A 20,541-nucleotide genomic window follows, 5' to 3' on the forward strand; every position below is an offset into this window, starting at 1 on the left:
TCTTTTGACTGAAGAAATGTGCCTAAATTCCTACCTTTTAAAAAGAACCACACTTACCAATCAAAATATTTTTAAAGGGGATTTGTGAATTTCTACCATGCTTTTGAAATCTTCAGGATGAGGCAGCCCAGTCCCCTCCTTGGGAGCCAGGTGTGTGGCACTGGGCAATTCTTGCATTGTGTCACTTCAGACTTCCTCTTGTGACATCACAAGTGCCTCGGCCTTCTTAGAGTGTTGTTAGAAGGCGAGAATTAGGTAAGAGAAATCACCACCATACTTTGAAAAGTGCCAGGAATCATCACAGCATCTGAGTTAGGACTGGGTTTGATTAAATTTAACAGAACCCAAGTCAACAGTGACTTAAGTCAGAAGTGTGTCTCTCTCGTAAAACAGTATGCCAAAAGAAGCCAGGCCAAGACTGACACAGAGGCTCCTGTCTGTGCTACAAAGTAATGTGTCTCTCAAGGTCACCTTGTATTCCAACAGAGCTACTTGGCCAGCAGCCATTCCTTTGAAATTCCTGGCAGCATGAAGTGAAGAGAGAGAAGCAAGACAAACCAGCAAGCCTGGTGTCGTCCCCCCCCCCCCCCCCCCGTCTCCCTGGAAATCACACTCAACACTTCCAACCGCATCACTATAACTGGCTATTAAAGACCCCTAGAAACATCACTATGTGGATATTACTGCCCAATAACAGGAGTTTTAGTAAGGAAGAGGAAGAAAGGAACATAGAATGGGCAGCAGAAATTCGTATGTTAATGATGACACATTGTCTTCCCTTTGCTTCTTCACCCTTAGAAAATAACCACATACTCTTAGAACTCTATTGATTTTTTTTCAAACAGCTGGGAAACAAACCACTGTGAATTGGCATTTCCTGTTCACACCTTAGCTTCTCTCCCAGCTTCAGCAGCTGGTGGCCAGGCCTGGAAAAAGTCAACAGAAACAGGTGGTAGTGCTTGCCCAGGATGAACATTTCTCTGACCGCTCTGCACCAGGATGATCACGCCCTGAGGGTGGGGGTGATGACATAGTGCTTGCTGGGAAAGCTATAACTACTTCCTGCTCTCTGAAATGATTTCCTGCCTCACCACCAGGAGTCCAAGTAAGGGCCTTTTTCTCTGAGTTGTTTGTTTTTCTCTTTCACAAAACTTGCACTCGGACATAAACTTTCTGGAGATGGGAAGCTGTGAAACTGATAAGCGTTCTACATGCGACCCGAACACTACATCAGTTCACAAGAGCATCTTTCTGCTGCACTTTAGGTTGTTGTGCGGGGCTACAACAGTATTCATAAGGTGTGTTTCCAGGTCAAGGTGGCTCAGTGGGTAAAAGCACTCACTGGCTACTCTTCCAGAAGGGTTGGATCCCCAGCACCTACACAGTGGCTTACATCCGTCTGTAGCTCCAGTTCCAGGTGACCTGACAGCTGGCTTCCTCAGCACAATGCATGCACGCAGATATACATGCAGGCAAAGCACATGTTCACATATGAAAATTACAAACGTACATATATGTCTGATGAAGACCAATAGAAAGGACAAACACGTACTTAAATAGCTCTGACATAGGGCAGCTCTAAGAGTTTCAATTGAAGTAGTAACATTGTGAGAGAAGGTGAGTGTGTGTGTGTGTGTGTGTGTGTGTGTGTGTAGACCATAGATCAAGGGCAGGTCTTCCTATACTATACCTCTTTTTTTATTGCATTCAATAGAAAACCAAGTCAACAATGACTTAAATAAGAAGTGTGTCTCATTAAAAAGAGAGAGAGAGAGAGAGAGAGAGAGAGAGATGTCAAAAGAAGCCAGGCATAGAAGCCCTGTCTATATCACAACTTCTTGTCTCTCTCAAGGTCATGCAGGATTCCAACGTAGCAATTTGGCCAGCGTGTTCTGTGTCTACCTGCCTTTCCTCTCTCCTCAAAGCTAAGGTTCCAGATATGCCCATTACACCAGGGTTTTTACATGAAGCTAGGACTCTGAGCTCAGGTCTTCATGCAGGTATTTTACCAACTGAAACATCTCCCCAGCCCTGAGATAACTTTTTCCCTTTAAGTTTTTTGACAATGTAGAGAGATCCGTGATTTAAAGCACTAGCTGCCCTTCTTGAAGACCCCAGTTCAGTTCGCAGCACCCACATGGTGGCTTATAGCACCTATGTAACTCCAGCCCCAGGGGATCGGACACCTTCTGGTCAGATCAGCCATTCAGCTGATGCAGAGACATACATTTAGAGAAAACATCTGTATACATGAAATTGATTTTTCTTTAACTTCTTTGACAATTTTCTATAAATCTTCAATACAATTTGGTCATTTTCACCCCGGATCTCCTCTCTCGTCCCCTTCCATTCCTCTTAAACCTCTCCTTCCCAACATGCCCCCTCTCAGACACGCTAGACAAACCTTCACTGCTGAGCTACCCTCTCAGCCTCATGTAGTCTGTTTATTTTGTTTGCTTGTTTCTGGAATGATCTACAAGTTCCCGTGTCACCCTTGCACAGGGTCCCTGCTCTCACTGTACTGTTCCCGATTAGTGTATGTGCTGCTGACCTGAGAACTGTAGGGTTTTTATGTGGGTTAAACTAGTTATTCATGGACAACATTTAGAGCAGTGCCTGTCATAAAGTATGGGGCACTCAGGCAAGAGAAACAACAGCTAGACACACTGGATAAGCCAACTAAGTAGTCTGTTCTACTTTTCATGAGTCGTCATTTAATTCCTACCAGAACTTTATATTATATTCATTTTATAGTTAAGCAAATGAAGATGGGGAATGGGATAATAGGTAATTTGCATAGTTATGCAACTAGAAACAAGGTTTTTGTTGTTTTGGGTTTTTTTTTTTTGGTTTTTGTTTTGAGACAGGATCTCACTATATAGCTTTGAATTTACAGAGATCTGCTGATTCCTAAATGCTGGGATTAGAGGCCTATGGCACGACACCAGCCCCAAGTGTGGTCTTGTGTTTTGTTTTGTGGCAGGTTTTTTTCTGTGTAGCCCTGGATGTTCTGGGACTCGCTCTGTAGACCAGGCTGGCCTCATACTTAGATATTCACCTGCCTCTGCCTTCAGAGTGCTGGGATTAAAGATGTGCACCACTATCACCCAGCATTCGAACTGTGGGTTTTTTTTCAATGACTTAAATAGGTTTTTATACATATTTAATCTAACTCCACATTCTACTATAACCACACTGTTATTGAGATTTTTTTTAATGTTTTTGTTTTGGGGTCAGTTTGTTTGTTTTGAGTTAGAGTTTCATATAGCCCAGGCTTACCTAGAATTCATTAAGTAGCAAGAATGGTCTTGAGCTGGTGAGAGCTGGGATTATAGGTGTGTTCCACCATGCTTGGCTGTTCCAAAGATACTTAATGAGACCAGTATGAATTCAGGGCAACATCAGAGCCTGGTGGGTCTGAGAACTGGACACGATATTGAATGTTTATGTCACCAGCTGTTCCAGGTCCCAGACCCCTGGGGTTTATCTGCCACTGGGAGGAGAGATCTGTAAAGTACTCACGCGCTCACCCCCACCCCCAGCTTTTGGCCAAGCATGAGAAGTGATAGGAACTATGGGAGAGGAAAAGTCTTTCTCAAAAACTATCTTCTAGAGAAAAACTGGTTTGAAGGAGCCAGTAAGACTGTGGGAATCCAAAGGTCACAATCCCAAGGCGGGGAAGGACGAAGGAAAAAGACTGATGAGGCTGGAACAGTCATGCGAGGCCGAAGGCCTGGAGGCTGCAGCCACGCAGAGCCTGTGAGGAACGGCCAAGAGTTTACTCCCTGTGAGTATCGTCTGTAGAGATTTCAACACTAGTGAGGGGCAGATAGCTGCTTAAGGGTTCTTCACAGCTGTGAGGAGAATTTCAAGGAAGCCAGGGAAGAAGCAAGAGCCTAGTTAGAAAACCTGCACAGAGGTGGGTAGTAGCAGAGCACACCTCTATTCCCAGCACTGGAGGCCACAGCCCTGGAGGCCAGCCCCGTCTACATAATGAGTTCCAGGTGGTGGAAAAGTACCACTAGATTGAAGTTAGTTTAGAATTATAATGGACCAAAGGTGCTAAAGGATTGTTTATAAATAAAAAAAAATCAGAAATTATTCCATGAGTGTGACTCAGTAGTAAAGCATTTGCCTAGCATACACAAACCCAGAGTTTGAACCCCAGCAATACCCATACACACACACACACACATGCATACACACACTAATTTCTAGCTTTTGGGCTTTAGCAACTAGGCCAAGGACAGGATGCTATGACCTGAGATGGGGCAGTCTTGGAGATAAAATGTGAAGGAAAGATGAAGAATTCTGTTTTGAGGCTGGGATTGTAGCTCAGTTGGCTGAGTACTGGCCTAATGCATGAAGTTCTGGGCTCCATCCCAGCACCACATAAACTGGCCGTGTTAGTGCATAGTTGTAATCCCAGCACTCTGGAAGTAGAAGCCAAAGGACCAAAGTTCAAGGTCATCCTTGGCTAGAAAGAGAGTTTGAGGTCAACCTGGTAAGTTATAGAGTGAAACACTTTTCAAAACAAAAATTCATTTTAGGCTAGCTAAATTTGAGATTAGTTCTGAGCAGCTGGCTTAAATCTCTCTGCTATCAGTTAAAAAAAAAAATTCCTTTCAGCTCTTTAAAGCCTGTGGTTTCCCTGAGCTTCTAACTTCAGGTCACTGTTTGTGAGCATTCCTTCCGTACTCAGTGCACACACGCACGTAGGCTCACTCGAGCTGCTCACTCAGCTATGAAATTAAGGAATGGCCTCCTTTTTAATTCCTCAAGCTCCTTAGGAAAAGAAAATATAAAACCTCACATCTGCCTTTGTTTAAGATTGGCCAAAAGCAGCTGAGTGTTGTAGGATATAAAAATCATACCATAAGCTGGTGGCTAGAAAAGGCTGGGAAGCAAGAGGAAGCGTGTGCCGGGGAGACTGGCCAGAAATATACTTGGCATCATTCAAAGAAGGGTAACATGAGAAGACACGGGAGATGCAGCCCAGAGCAAATGGCTGCTGGGATGACTTTGCCCTCCTCATGTCAGCTGGGCCTGTGCCGTGGAATGTGAGATGATAAGCCATTTATCTCCAGGCTGGAGGATGTTTTAAGTAGCCTTCTATTTATGAAAAGAAGTTCTTGGTTTGTTTGGTTTTTTTTTTTTAAGGCAAACTAATATGGTCACTGGATTTTATTCACCGCTTGGGAAAATGAATGTTTTAGATGTAGTCATTTGTTCCATTCAAACGTTTCTATGTGCTTCAGGTGAAAAGCTGAGGAAGTCCCTCTCCTCTGGGAGCAAGTTCATAATACAACAAGAATTAAGAGAAAAAGATACAAAAGCTGACTACAGTGGGGTCCAAGAAATGATCAAACGGCTGTGAGCCAAGTATTCTGGAAAATACAAATGAAGGATTCAATGGTGCTGCTACAGGGAGGTCTACAAAAGGGCTTTGCCAGGATGACATCTTTAAGCGGGGCACTACAGCAAGATAGTTTTGTTGCTGTTGTTTTTGAAGAAACTAGAAAGAGCCAGGTAGCTCTGTGGTAGGGCTCTTGTATAGCCATGTGCAGGGCCCCAAGTACTTCCCGGGTGCTGCAGACAGTGAAGGATTATGGAAGTAGACTATAATGAGTTTCAGATGCCGCGCTAAGAGGCTTCACTTTTAATCTGAGGCAGAGGAAGAAACAGTCATAGCTGTTTTCGCAAAGCAGCAGCCTGAGAAGATAATGAACTAGCTCAGGAGTTCCCAGCCATTGTTTTCTTTTGTCATGAATCCCTGTGGCAATGCAGTGAGGGCTGTGAACAGCTCTTCCAAGAGCATGTTTTCAACTACATTAAAAAAAAAAAAAAAAAGAGCCAGGCATGGTGTACTCCTTTAATCCCAGCACTCAAGAGGCAGAGGCAGAGGCAGGCATATCTCTCTGAGTTTGAGGCCAGTCAGTCTACAAAGTGAGTAAGTTCCTGGTCTGCCAGGGCTACAAAGCAAGACCCTGTCTCAAAACAAGTTAAGAAATTCACTATATTAAAATATAGCTATCAAAATATTAGAAATGTGCTATACACGCATGTTTGTGCTTCCTAATACAGCCCTAAATAACATGACTAAAATGGGCATAGTGGAGAACGCTTGTAATCCCAGATAGAGGTAAAGAAAAATCGAAGTGGAGCATTGATTAGAGGTGGGAGCGACGAAAAGAGACGCTGTGATGAGTAGGGTCCACTTACGGAGCTGGACCCTTAGAGAAAGGCAGGCTGGCACAGACGGAAGTGGCCCGAAGTGAGGGGTCTTTGTGGCTTGCCAGCTTGGGATATAGGCGTGAGTGTTACGGAAGCATCTCTATGAATGGCTAGTGCTGGAGAGGTAAGTTTGGACATGGGTTGGCATGGGGTTGATTTAGAAGAAGCTTAGGCAAAGTCATCTACCAACGTCTACCACCCCTGGGTAAAGATCTCATGTTGTATGCTTTGCCTTACTGCCCACCTTGACTATTTTCCCCTTTCCTCGACACCAGACGAGCACGGGAGAGAAGCAGCTTTTCTACTGGCTTAAATCAGCTGGCATCTCTGCAGTGGTTACAGCATGTGCTTGCATAGGTTTCCTGCAAGAGATTGAGCAAGGGAACCGTGCATCTGGGAAGAACGTGCTAAATGTTTCTTCTGGCATGGCAGTATCTATTTATCTTAACTGATTTTAAAGCAAATATGATTGGGATGTTTACTGGTCATCTGCCAGACCTGGATGAAAAGCTGGGCATGATGGCAAAGCCCTTTAATCCTAACACTTAAAGGCAGAAGCAGGCTGATCTCTGAGTTCAAAACCAGTCTGGCATCCCATAGTGAGTTCCAGGCCAGCCAGGACCACCGAGTGAGACCTTGTCTCAAAACAGAAAAGAACTGGGTGAAAATAACAGGACAGACCAAGCACACTGTAACAACTAAACACAACACACAGGAAAGGCTAGAGACTACTCTATGTATATATCTCAGTTGTGGTTCTACCAAGAGGGGTTTCTCTGTCTGAGGACTTGACCCACAGTAAATGGGGCCAAGATTAATCAAGCCTTAATCTTCCCTCCAAACCAAAGGACCTTTCCTGCTGACCATGCTTATTAAGGCCCTAAAGACTGCTGCAGGATATGAGGTAATGAGCTGCAGGTATGTAATGAGAGAAAAGCATTGTTCCTGCAAGGGCTAGCATTCAGTACCTCATCTGAAAATGAAGAGGACCAGCTTGCTCTGCAAAAGGAGGCCCCATTGAGTCCTCGCCTTGAGGATGGAGAGGAAGCTCCCATTTTGAGAATCTATGTTGCCGGGAAACAAAATCTTCTGGGAAAGGCCTTTGTTTTTGTTTTAATTAGGTAAAGATTTTACATGCAGGGAACAAGTAGCTGACTCCGGGCTCCAAGCTGTCTCCAGAGGAAGAAAAGTTATAAAAAAAAAAAATCAATGTGAAGGAGCAAACAAAGACGTTGATGGCTGTAGGAAGGCTAGGTCTCTCTCCCAGTCCCTGCCTCACCTTACAGTAACTGCCTGATCCAAAAACAACAGCTCCGTGGGAGCAGCGTCACTTTCCTCCAGATGGCCTGCTCTATGTCAACACCTAGTCTGAATTCAGCAAGAAAGGCCGGATACAGCAGCCTGGCCCTCCTCTCCTCTCTTGACAGGAGGCCTTGACCTGCCTACAGGACGCTGCCCATCCTGGGCCTCATCATTGGTTCCTGCTTTGCTTGCTGTTCTACTTTCTTCTTTCAATCCCAAGAGGCAGGAGGACTGGGGGGTGGGGGTGGGCAACCCTTTTGGGATGCCTGAGCCTCAGCTTGTCTGTCTTCCCCACTCTTTCCCAATGTCCCCATCTTAAACTCATGCAGTACAAAACAAGCCAGTTCATTGTGTTCTTGGATATAAATATTGATTCTGGGTGATGTTAACGTTCTGTTCATAAAGAATGTAATATATTTCTCCCACACCATATTAGACTGATGTGTTGTTTGGCCAAGAGAAGTTGAGATTTCTGGCTTCTGCAGAAAATGTGGACATTTAAATGCATGCAGCTTTCAGAAGTCTGGGGTGCAGTCTCAGAATAGCAACAAGGGCTTTTGGCTGGCTTCAGCCTCGCACTCCTCCATCCTTGGCTTGTCACTTTGGCATGCCTAATCTCTTGTAATTAGAAAGATGTTGTCTTGGACTTCCACATCAGGAAGGCCTATAAGGTCAGCGCTGAACTTTCTAAATTTTCTTTCCTTGAGGAAAACATCTGGGAGGTCTCCTCCTGTTTTTCTTCCCCACTTCACGTGGGAGGGGAGGGCAAAGGCTTCAGACCAGAGGAGATCCATCCAAGCATTACAACCGGGGCCAGACAAGCCCAAGAATAGGATGTGCTGGCCGCCTTGGCGAGGCAAATTCCCCACATTCCACAAGAGCTCTTCACGGGAAATCTAACTCATGAGAAAGTGGAATTAGTGATGTGTATGCGTGCGCACTCGGGTGCCAGCACATCTCACACAGACAGATCCCTGGCCCTTTGGTATTTCGTAAGAGTGGTAGAGCCCATTTCCAGATGTGTGGGAAGGCGGGCCGGGTTCCAGTGCTGTCAGAGGAGGGAGCGCCCTCTGCTGTCCCAACCAGGAAGCACCGCGGTGGAGGGAAAGAACCCGTGGGGTCTGGAAAGCTGGCCTTCGTAAAAACCTCCGCTCACCCTAGCGTGAGGAGGCCTGCACCTCCTTACTCTTCCCACTGCGAGCCTGCAAGACGCTGACTGCCCTCAGACTAGCTGGTTCTTTTGATGTTCTGTAGCTGTGAGCCAGCCAAAAATGAGGATTTGCAATAAAACTCCAGCCTTCCGCAGCATCTGCTGAGCTAGTTCCGAGGTGAGAGGCAGTGGAGCTGACTTCTGCTTGCGAATCTGGCCAGCAGCCCCCAGCCAGGCGAGACAATAGGGGTGGCGTGCCCACGAGGAGGCCTCCGGCCGAGAGGCAGCCCTGCGGCTTCACTGTGCCCCTGGAAGATGCTGGCAGAGGCCTGGCTAGCTCTGAGGCTTCCAGCAGAGAGGAAGCTGCCATGGCTCAGCTCAGGCGTACTGGCATCTCTATCGCCTGGAGCTGGCAAACCAGACAGAGAGGGCGAGGGCCCCGCCCCTCTGCCCGGTTTCCTGCCAAGAAGACTCTAGATTCGCTGTGTGTTACGGAGTGGGGGGTAAAAAGGAAGTGGGGGAGGGAAGGGAGAGGAAAGGAGAGGGAGAGAGAGGGGTAGAAAGTGGAAGGGGAGAGGAAAAGAGAACGATAGAGATGGGGGAAGGGAGGGAGAGAAGGAAGAGGAAGTGGGGAGAAAAGAGGGAGAAAGTGGGGGATGGAGGAGAGAAAAAGAGGGGAGGGAGAGAGGAGAGAGGAAGAGAGAGAAGGGAGAGAGGTGTGAGTATGTGGTGAGAGTGGTGTGTGTGTGTGTGTGTTTGCTCCTGAAAAGCCAGGTGCAGAAGGCTACTCAAGCAAACTTATTGGACAACCTTTCAGTTTTGCAAGAGAAAAAGGAAGGCATAAGACAATCAGTTTCTGTTTTGAGGGGAAGGTTTTTATTTATTTATATTTGGCAAACTGAGCTCCTCTCTGCTGGGAGAACCGAAAACCCAATCCACCAAGCAGCCCCTAACAACAATGCCCTTTTCTCTCTCTGGGACCAATTTCCAGACAGCACAGCAGTCCTGACAAGGTCAACAAGCCAAAGCTGTGAGCGCGAGATCTTTATCTACGTGGGAAATAAGAAAATCATTTGACTGATAAAAGGAAATACAATAAATAGCATCTAAATTCCTGGCTGCGTTCCCCGAGCCCCTCCTCTGCAAGAGAAAGTGCCAGGGCAGGAATACAACTGCCACTACAGCAGGTTTAAAAATAGCACACTGCATACAGCTCTTCCTACCTTCCAGAAAGACTTCATTACCAGGTCCTCAGCCCTGAGCCTGCAGAGCTGCTGCCGGCGCTTTCTTCCCCCTGCTCTGGATTTTTCTTCTTTGGAAGCATGAAGGCAGCGGGTGTGATACATTTCCCTCCTGCTCAGCTAGTTTCAGTCCTAGCACGTCTGGCGCACACAGCGAAAGTCCATTGTATTTAATGGGGTGTTAACTCTGTTTATTCTCTAGGACTTGTGCGGTAATTTTACACTCTGCAAAACTAGCAACTTGAACCTGAAGTGCTTTTCCTCCCTCCTCATGCCACTCCAATGGGCATGAGGTTCCTTTGCAGGCCTAGCGTTTTCCCCATCTGGGACAACCAAAGTTCTGAGCACTTAGGAAGCTGCTTCCCACTGTTAACACTGCTGTGGCCTGAAACAGACTTGCCGCTTTTGTAGACTTGTTTTTGCCATCTATTAAATGGATCTATCTGCCTTGTGTATGTTGAAAAGCTGTTGGCATAGGTCCTCTGGTTCTCAGCTGGTCATGTGCATCTCCTTGGAAGACTGTTAACAGAAGTGACCAGGTGATCCCTGCTAGCCTAAATCTAAGTCTGCATCAAAACAGACAAAGCAGGGGCTGGAGAGATGGCTCCGTGGGTAAGAGCACTTGCTGCTCTTGCAGAAGACTCCATCTGGTTCCCAGCTCACTGCTGCCTGTAACTCCAGTTCCAGAGGATCCCACACCTTCTTCTGACCTCCAAGGGCTTTGCATTCACATGGTGCACATACATAAATTTAAAAAATAAGGCATGTGTTGTACTAATAAATTATGCTAGCTATATATGAGCTCTACCTTCTGTTATTCTCAAAACTAATTCACAAACCCAGACCTTGCGGACCATCATCTGGACCATCCAGTTTCTCCTCCCACGTGTGGACATCCTGGATCTGCCTCTCTGGAGTTCCTAATCTATTTCTGTCTCCCTCAGGCCTTTCCCATCTGTTGTCCTGGAGACTCCTCAATTCAGTTTGTCCAAAATGAAGAACAAATTATCCCTACACCCACACCTCTCCCTGGATCTGACAGCCTAGTGAAGAGTGCTGCTATGCACTGGAGCTGGCGAACCGTGAGTCCCTGCACACACTTCCTCCGGTTCTGCTCGGGGCTCTCTGCCCTCATCAGCCCATTCATAGAAAGGAGTCCTCCCATGCAGGCCTCCCCCCATGCAACGCTCTCCCCTCGCACCACTCCCCTGTTAGAATGGCTCTCAGAACCTCCATTACTGTTTCTCAACACTTCTGCAGTTGAGTCTCACCCAGCTTTGGTTTGCTGGGTTCTTATCTTCCCTCCTTGGGCCCTTGACAAAGTCTTGTATATCACTAAAGGGAAATGTTTTCACTTGTATTCTTTGAGGTGGTCTTTCTGTAGCCCGAGCTTGCCTCCAGTTCAGTCCTGCTGTTTCACCCTTCCAAGTGTTAGCATCAAAGACATGCACACAAGCTAACAGCAACATTTCTTTCTTTGGAAAAATTTTTAAACATTATTATTTGTTTTATGTGGGGTCAGGAGCATGCATGTGCCATAGCATGTATGTGGAGGTCTAGGATTTCTAGGAGTCCTTCCACTTTGTGTTACTCTTTGACTCTAGGGACCTACCGCCCAGCTCGGAAATAAATCCATGGAGACTTACTCTTATGAGTGCCCGGTCTTAGCTTGACTTGTTTCTGTCCAACTCTTCATAACTTAAATTAACCTGTCTACTTTTTGTCTCTGGGCTTTTACCGTTCTCTATTCTATATTCCTTTCTTTATTTCTTACTCTGTTGCTGGCTGGGTGGCTGGGTGGCTGGCCCCTGGCATCCTCCTCTCCATCCTTTTCTCACTCCTCCCTCTCTCGTCTCTTATTTATTCTCTCTCCTGCCTAGCTATTTGCCAATCAACTCTTTATTAGACCAGTCAGGTGTTTTAGGCAGGCAAAGTAAGACAGCTTCACATAGTTAAAGAAATGCAACATAAAAGAATGCAACACATCATTGCGCCATTAAACAAACATTCCATAATATAAATGAATGGAACACATTTTCAACTAATATTGCACAACAGGACCCCACTATCAAACTCAAGTAACTGGGCTGGGCAGCAAGCCTACTGAGCCTTCTTGCCAGCCTACAAGCAATATATCTAAGATGCAAGATGCCTTCAAACATCATTCTGCTTCAAATAAGATAAGAGTTGTGACTTTTGTTTTTACTCTTTTTTTCCTGTGCTGGACATGGAATCCACAGCTTTTCTCATGCCAGAGAAACAACCCAGCCCTGCTTTTACCTTTGCCATCCCATTTAAGCATTCGGAATATTCTGTTTGTGCAGATGAACTGAAACTAAGTGACGTTGAAGGACCCAAGGTCACTCAAGCAAGCACACCTTAGATTCAGAATATAAACTTAGGTCTCTCTTATACTCCAAATACTTATTCCAAGTATTTAAGGAGCACCAGCACTTAGGAGGCTGAGGCAGGAGGATCAAGAGCTTGAGTGAACTCTGGCAACTAGTGAGATGATATCTCAAAGTAAACAAAAAATATTTACAGTAGTAAGCTCGGTACCAGGAATGCAGCTGGTGGATCCATGCTGTGTTCCATGTATTCCTCTCTTTAGAAATCTCTCACTCTCTCTATTTCTCTCTCTCTATCTCTCTCTCTTTTCTCTCTCTCTTCTTCCTCCCACCCCTCCCTTCCCACCACCACCCCCCATTAGCTTCGCAGGGCCTTGTTTAGCCCTTCTGGCCTCACTATTTAGCTGCCGATAACTTTGAATTCCTGACCCTCCTGTTTCTGCTTCCCAAATCCTGGAATGTCAAGGATGCACAGCCACACACTCAGGTAGAAGTGGTACTGTAGAGTGCTGGTTCTCAACCTGTGGGTCATGACCCCTTTAGGGGTAGCACGTCAGATATTTACGTTATGATTCTGATAACGATAGTAAAATTTACAGGTATGAAGTCGCAACAAAAATAATTTTATGGTTGGGGTCACCACAACATGAGGAACTGTGCGTGAGGAAGGTTGACAAAGAACCGCTGCTCCTGAGCGAAGTACAGAGGCACGCAGGCCAAGGTGGGCAGCACTTTACTCCTCAGATCCATCTTCTGTAGCTTCCTTCTGCCCTGTGAGGCCACGTTTGATCACATGCTATTTCTAACCCCTCCTTTCTTTTACAGCTTTGTGAGTTTTGGAAGCCTCTGTCCCACTGCTGAGCATCTGCAAGCACGGGTCCTACAGTACCAACTCTGCACTCCTGGTCCTGAGCCAGACACTCTGACATCCCCGTTGATGACCCACTTGTTGATGCCTTTCTGGGCTAAGTACATCGGAGTGTGGCTCTCCAGGTGTCTCCCGTCTTTACATTCTCGGACCTTGGCATTGTGCCTGGGACCCAGGAGGTGTTCGGTACCAGTTCTTTTAGTCCAATCACTTGTCCGGATGACTTCGTTTCGACCATCTTGCAAAGATTAGACTGTCTCTGAAGACTCACTGGCGTCACCTCTTTCCTCCGTGACTCCACAGCCACTTTCCTGCTGAAGCTGGTAGTGAGGCCACTAGAGTCCTCCATATTCCCAGATCGACCAACACCCCAGTGCTCACCTTCTCAGCAGTGCTAGGCACAGTTACCCCCTTCTGAAATGTCTCCTTCCTCCTGGCTTTTAACAAGCTGCTACTGGGTGTGTCCCCACGTCTCTGGCTCTCTGGATCCTCTGTGTGAGGCTCAGCTGCTCCTGTCTCTACATCCTCCAGCTTCAGCTCGAGGTCCAGACGTCAATGGTCAACTTGACATCTCACTTACACGTCTTTCAGTAGCTCGAACTTAACCCCCACCCTCAACCTCTCCCCCCTCAGTCCTTCCCTTTCAATAAAAGATACAATCTTCACACATACCCTCCCTGGGATCTTGACAGTCACTCTCTTGGAAGAGGAGTCCAGTCTAGGGATATCCAAATAGTATAGTTCCCAGGAGATGGGGACATGTCTTGTTTGCCTCACAAGTCTAAGGACCAGAGTTAGGATCCCCAACACATACCTAAACGCTAGCAGACATGGCAGCCCTCCTATGATCCCAGCCCTCAGAAGGCAGTGACAGGCACTCTGGAGCAAGCTGTCTAGATAGGCTAGGTCAAATCGGCAAACCCTGGGTTCTAGTGAGAGACCCTGCCTCAATATACAAGGTGAAATGCAATTGAGAAAGAACCTAATGTCAACCTCTGGCCTCCACATCATATGCACACACACACACACACACACACACACACACACACACACACACACACAAATTACATATTATAGATTCCAATCTCTGATTTGGATTTAAAAAAAAAACTAGATTTTTTATATATATATATATTGGACTTAAGTGCCCAGAAAGGTCTATCCTCAGCCGACCTTCCCAGACCAGCTTCTATTTTGCTCCTAGGTCAGAAATGGGTAAGTAAGGTTCCCTGAGCCAGATCTGGTTACATGTTCTATACAACCCACAAACAAAGAATGATTCTTCTTTATTTATTTTTATCTTCTAGTTTGTTGTTGTTTGTTTGAGACAGAGCCTCACCCTATAGCCTAGGCTGGCCTCAAACTCCAGCTCTCTCAACCTCTGAGGGCTAGAACTATAGGTGTGTACTGCTATACCGCTTCATTCTTCTGCATTCTTCTTGATCTTTAAATGATTGGAAAAATGACAAAAAGAAGGTTCTATTTTATGACACATAAGGCGATGAGATTTGGCACTTGAGTGTCTGTAGAGTGTGGAACACAGCCTTGGCCATTTGCTTGCCTGTCACGGTCTCTGGTTTGTGCCACGAGGCCAAAGCTGAGGACTGGAAACTGAAACCTTACAGCCTGCAAAGCCAAACTCTAGAGCCTGCTTTAGAAGAAGCTTGTGAGCCCTGCTCCAATCCAGTCCCCTGTCCCCAAGCACACTCGGCGCCTTCTAGTTCTTTCTCTTTCAGTCCAAATCCCTTCAGCTTTTTCTAGAATCTTCTACTGCGCTGTCCAGAGGTTGCTCGTGCTTATCGATGCCCTTCTAGTAACACCTAGACATGGCGGGCTTACCCTCAGGGCCTTGTACTGGTTGTTGTCTGGTCTGCTTTTCGGGTCCATATGTCACATGACCTCCTAGCCTGGGACTAGTGTGAGGACAGGGCTGGTGTCTTAACTGGAATATATCAACACGTACCGCAAGGCACAGCACAAAGTGTAGCCACATCATTTAGAAAAGCATTCCAAGCAAGGCAGTGGTAGCACATGCTTTTAATCCCAGCGCTCGGAAGGCACAGGCAAGCTGATCTGAGTTCAAGGCCAGCCTGGTCTTACAGTGTAAGTTCTAGGACAGCCAGGGCTACACAGAGAAACCCTGTCTCAAAAACAAACAAAAAAAGAAAGAAAAAAAGAAAAAACGAAGAAAAGAAAAGCATTCCTTTCTGAATCATCTCTTCCCTTCCAACACTCCCTTAGGTCTGAGAAGGGACAGCCCCATAGAGCATCTGTACAGAATCTACTTGTATAGTCTATTCTGAATTTTTGCTTTTGTTTCACTGTTTTCTTTTTTTGCGACAAAGTCTCATCTTTTAGCCCAGACAAGTCTAGAATTCACTTCTGTAGCCCAGGAACTCATGGTGATCTTCCTGCTTTAGGCTTCCCAGGACGGGGATTACATGTGTGAGCCACCATGCATGCCCAGTTTAGGTGTCCTATTTCAAGGAAGATTCTATTTTGAGGTTTTGTTCAAGCTCCCTCTACTTTATCCCCACAGGGTGCTGAAGACAAGACAGAGGCAGGTAAATTGCAAGGACAGTTCTGTAAATCTGCAGGGGACTGATGGGAATGAGGACTAGCGGGCCAGACTCTGGCTCGGCTCACACTGACAACAGCTTTGCTATTCAACTCTCTTCCTTGATTTTATCATCTGTAAAACTATTGAGTAAAAGCTGGTATCTGGGCCTGGAGTGATGGCTCAGTGGTTAAGAGCACCCAGGTGCTCCTCCAGAGGACCTGGGTTTGATCCCCCCACGCACATGGCAGCTCACATCTGTCTTGTGCCATCTTCTGCCCTCTGTGGATATCAATACATACATGGTGTACAGACAGACAGACATGCAGGCAGAACACTCACACACATAAAATAAATTTTTAAAAAAGATGGTGTCTACTTGATGCACTAAGATCCTCTCCAGACTCACCGTCTAAGAATTAACTTTTCTTGGAAGTACTTGGGGTCAAGAAGAGTATAGGGCTCACCTCCCAGGGGGAGTGGCTTTGTTAACCCCAGCCAGTTCCTCTGAGTCTCCACAGGGACTGTGTTATCCAGGCCTCTTCAACCCAGCCCTCAGCTGAGAGACAGGCTCTGTTACCTCCATTTGACAGACAGAGAAAGAAGAGCCAGAGAAAAAGTGACTTTTCCAACCAGGCAGAGCCATATCATAGGATTCCAGAGGAGCTTTTCCCACCCAGGCAGAGCCATATCATAGGATTCCACGGGAGCTACCATACCATGGCTCTAGGGTTGTAACACCACAGTGATTTTGAAACTTTGATGTTTAACTCACCTTGTAGGACAAGTCTTGGGCTGGAGAGATGGCTCAGTGGTTAAGGGCAATGGCTGCTCTTCCAGAGGACCAGGGTTCAATTCCCAGCACCCACATAGCAACTAGCAACTCTCTGTAACTCTAGTTCCAGGTCTGACCCTCACACAGACATAATTTGACTGAGATTTCTGTCCCACCAGGTCCTGCAGTCATTCAGGTCCAAAGAAATACACAGAGGTCTACATTAATCATAAACTTGTTGACCTATTAGCTCAGGCTTCTTATTAATTAATTCTTACCTCTTAGCCCATAATTCTTGTCTGTGTTAGCCACATGGCTTGGTACCTTTCGTCTGTGAGGTATTTCCATCTGTATCCTCTCAGTCTGGGTGGCGACTACAGACTGACTCTTTCCTCTTCCCAGAATTCTGCTATTCTCATTGCCCTGCCCGCCTCTATTTCCTGCCTGGTTGCCCCACCTATACTTCCTGCCTGGTGACTGGCCAATCAGCATTTTATTAAACAAGCACAAGAAAGAAATCTTTACAGGGTAAAACTATTGTCCCACAGTAGACATGTATGCAAGGAAAACACCAATGAGCATGAAATAAAAATAAATTTAAAAAAAGACAAGTCTTAATCAGTCTCTCTTGGGCAGTAAGGAGGTTCTATACTAGGTGATATGGGTGCGGCCATCCTTAGAGCCCACTCCTAATAGACAGATAGTGGACACCCTGTGCAGCCATCCATGACAGTCCTAGCGCGCACACACACACACATCTCAGAAGCAGCAGAGGTGGGACTTCAACTTAGGTCTTCAGATTCAGGTGCTGTATTTACAAGGCTGGGCTAGGACTTGTCAAAAGTGCTTCCCAATGGGAGTGTGACTCCCTGGGAGTCTAGAGGAAGCTTGGAAAGGGAAAGTTTGCTATTGACCAGACAGGCATCCTCAGCTAGCCATCTTCGGAACAGACATAGGAAGACATCCAAGCACTTAGCTTCATCCCAAAGGAATGAGGAAAGGCATCTAGGTTGCTGGCCTACAGCTTCCAGAATGGCTAATGAGTAGTGTTCTCACTCACAGGCTAAGAAGGGACAACGCTTGTGAAAAAAAGATACAAAGCGGAGGCTGGGAGGGCTTAGCTCCCTGCTCCCCAGTGCCCACAGCTGAGCCCTCTCAGGGCCTGTTTCTGTTTGATTGGAACAGTCTGACATTTTACAAGAAACCCTTGGCACTGGGGTTGCCTTCTGGCATGGACTAAGAGGTGCAGGTGTTCCTGTCTGGGGTTGAAGTCACAGTTGGGGAAGTCAGCAGGACAAGGCATATTGTGGGTGGTATTGTATGCCACAGGATGCTCTGCAAATGCCAGGGTAGAAAAGGGGCCTGCAGGAAGGGGCAGCTCTGGTGAGGTGGCTGCAGGGGCATCTACAGAGAGTTGAGCACTGCAGACAGAGCGGGGTGGGAAAGTCAGCAAACTTGCAGGTAGGATCCTGGGCCCAAGTGTCGACCCCTACCCCTCATCCACCACAGAAAGTTCTGCAGGCCTTTTCCTCTGTTGCCTCCTAAGTATGTGGCATAGTGAAGTATCTATGCTGGGTTATTGTGAGGCTTGAGTGTACTTGGAAGTGCTTTACACTGTGTGTGATTGATTCTCTGGAGCTCAAGGCCATGTGTGATGATACATAGATAGATAGATAGATAGATAGATAGATAGATAGATAGATAGATAGATAGATAGATAGATTTAACTAATTTTTTGAGGCAAAGTCACACAATACAACCCTTACTGGTCTGGAACTTGTTATTTATTAGACCAGGCTGGCCTCAAACTCACAGAGATCCATCTGCCTCTGCCTCCCAAGTATGGGGATTAAGGGCCTGCACCACTGTCTGGCGATACATTTTTTGGGGGGGCTGGAGAAATGGCTCAGTGGTTAAAACACTTTGATTACCAGCATCCCTATCAGGTAGTTCACAGCTGCCTATACCTCCAGTTCCAGGGAATCCGATGACCTTGGACATCCCCAGGCACATGCGTACACACACATGAATGAAAAAAAAATCCTGTTTTTTAAAATGAAATTAAACTTCAACAGAGTGTCTTGTATATTCTCTTGGAAATCTAACCACCGTCCCCTAGCTAACCTCTCACTAGGAAGAACTGCCAAAAGTTACAGAACCTCACATCTCTATCTCATCATGTAAAAAAGATTAGCCTGGAATTCATATATAATTCAGGCTGACCTTGGATTTAGGCAACAGTCCTGCCATGTGTGCTATGATTATATATGAAGATGCCTCCTAGGCCTACGATTATAGGCATGTACCATGCACTAGAGTAGTGCTGGTGTCCTTCCCAGGCAGCCCTGATGACCACCATTCTGCTTCTTTCCTGACCAACACTCACCTCTTCCCTGGATCCAGTATAACATGCGCTCTGGATGATTGGTTGCGGGCTCACCCTCTTGACTTCTGACTGTGCTATTCATTATGGCCACTTGGCCTCTATGCCTTTGCTGATGAGCACCTAACGTGGTTTATTCTTCTCTAGATCCCTACGCAGGAGGAAAGCCAAGGGTCTGGGCAGGGCTGTTGTAAGGCAGAGCCCAGCTTGGGAGGACTCCCACTGGTCAAGAGCACTGAGTCCTGTTTTTCATGCCTGTGGAATGGGGTTGTGCTGGGACAGGGTGAAGACACTGTGTGGAGGGACAGCAGCTAACCAAGCTGTGAGCTGGTGACCCAAGGTGCCCAGATGCTTGGCTGAGCTCTGCTTCTAGGTGTGTTTAGGAAGCTAGCACTTGAATGGGTTTGGGTGAAGCCAAAGCCCTCCTTGGGGTGCATGGGCCCAGGGACAGTTGAGCAGGAATGCACAATCTGCTTCTTCCTGCTAGAGTGCTGGTCTTTTTTTTTTTCCTCACACTCAACTCTCAGACTGGAACTTACACCACAGTTCTCTTAGGGCCTTTTATTTTCATTTCTGTTATTTTAGCCTCCATGATCTGGAGAGCCAGTTCTCTCTCTCTCTCTTCCCACTTCCCCCGTGTGTGTGTGTGTGTGTGTATGTGTTACCAGGCTTGATCCCAGAGACTTTCATGCATTTGGCAAGTGCGCTGCTATGGACCGATATCCCCAGGCTTTGATATTTTTGAAAGATATATATAGCCCCATTTCCTGCCCCCACTTTCCTAATACTGGGATTACAGAAGTGCCACCATGCCAGGCTCCAGTAATTTCTACTAAAGATATCTCTGTGTTTATGTACGTGACTCTGGATATCCCTGACTAACTCAGGCCCTCCTCTTCCCTCCACCTTCCTTCAAAGTCCCCAGGGCCTTCCAAAAGCCAGGCACATGACTGATGTCTTCCAGACACTTCTGTCCTCTGCCTCTGGTCCAGTGGCAGAGGTCAGATGATCCTGAAACAGACTGAAAAATTTATTAAGGAGCTGAAAGGAGCCAGGCAGTGGTGGCACACGCCTTTAATCCCAGCACTCAGGAGGCAGAGGTAGGCAAATCTCTGTGAGTTCGAGGCCAGCCTGGTCTACAAAGCAAGTTCCAGGACAGCCAGGGCTACATAGAGAAATCCTGTCTTGAGAAAAAAGAGAAAGAGAGAGAGAAAAAAAGAAGGAAAGAAAGAAAGGAAAGAAAAGGAAAGGGAAGGGAAGGGAAGGGAAGGGAAGGGAAGGGAAGGGAAGGGAAGGGAAGGGAAGGGAAGGAAAGGAAAGGAAAGGAAAGGAAAGGAAAGGAAAGGAAAGGAAAGGAAAGGAAAGGAAAGGAAAGGAAAGAAGCTGAAAGGGAAAAGACAGCAGAATCGGGAAGTAGAAGTAAGCAAAGAGGAAACATCCCAGGCAAGGGCGTGGTAACCAACTAGACACCAGGAAGGGTGGCTTTGTCCTTATGACTCAGGGAAGTCTGGGCACATAGAGATGCTATCATCAGAGGTAAGAAGGCTAAGGCACTTACCCTGCTACCCTCCCAACCACAGGGGACATGCCTGTCCATGCCTTGCCCACTCTGTTTGGGAGCAGGCAGAGTAGTTTTGAGGCTATGAGCCATCCTCCTGCAAAGACACGAGTGCTGGTTAATGA

The 20,541-nt window shown here is 46.6% G+C and overlaps 1 long non-coding RNA gene across 1 annotated transcript; it reads left to right on the forward strand.

The window, feature by feature from the left end:
- The first annotated feature begins 623 nt into the window (after nucleotides 1-623).
- Nucleotides 624-13,779, forward strand: LOC146894690 (uncharacterized). Its single transcript, XR_015737728.1, has 4 exons — nucleotides 624-8,864; nucleotides 9,678-11,009; nucleotides 12,875-12,996; nucleotides 13,101-13,779. It is a non-coding gene; the product is annotated as an uncharacterized LOC146894690 (long non-coding RNA).
- The last annotated feature ends 6,762 nt before the right edge of the window (nucleotides 13,780-20,541 follow it).

Source organism: Myodes glareolus, chromosome 4, assembly GCF_982192425.1.
Source record: "Myodes glareolus chromosome 4, mMyoGla1.1, whole genome shotgun sequence".
NCBI classification, from domain to species: domain Eukaryota; kingdom Metazoa; phylum Chordata; class Mammalia; order Rodentia; family Cricetidae; genus Myodes; species Myodes glareolus.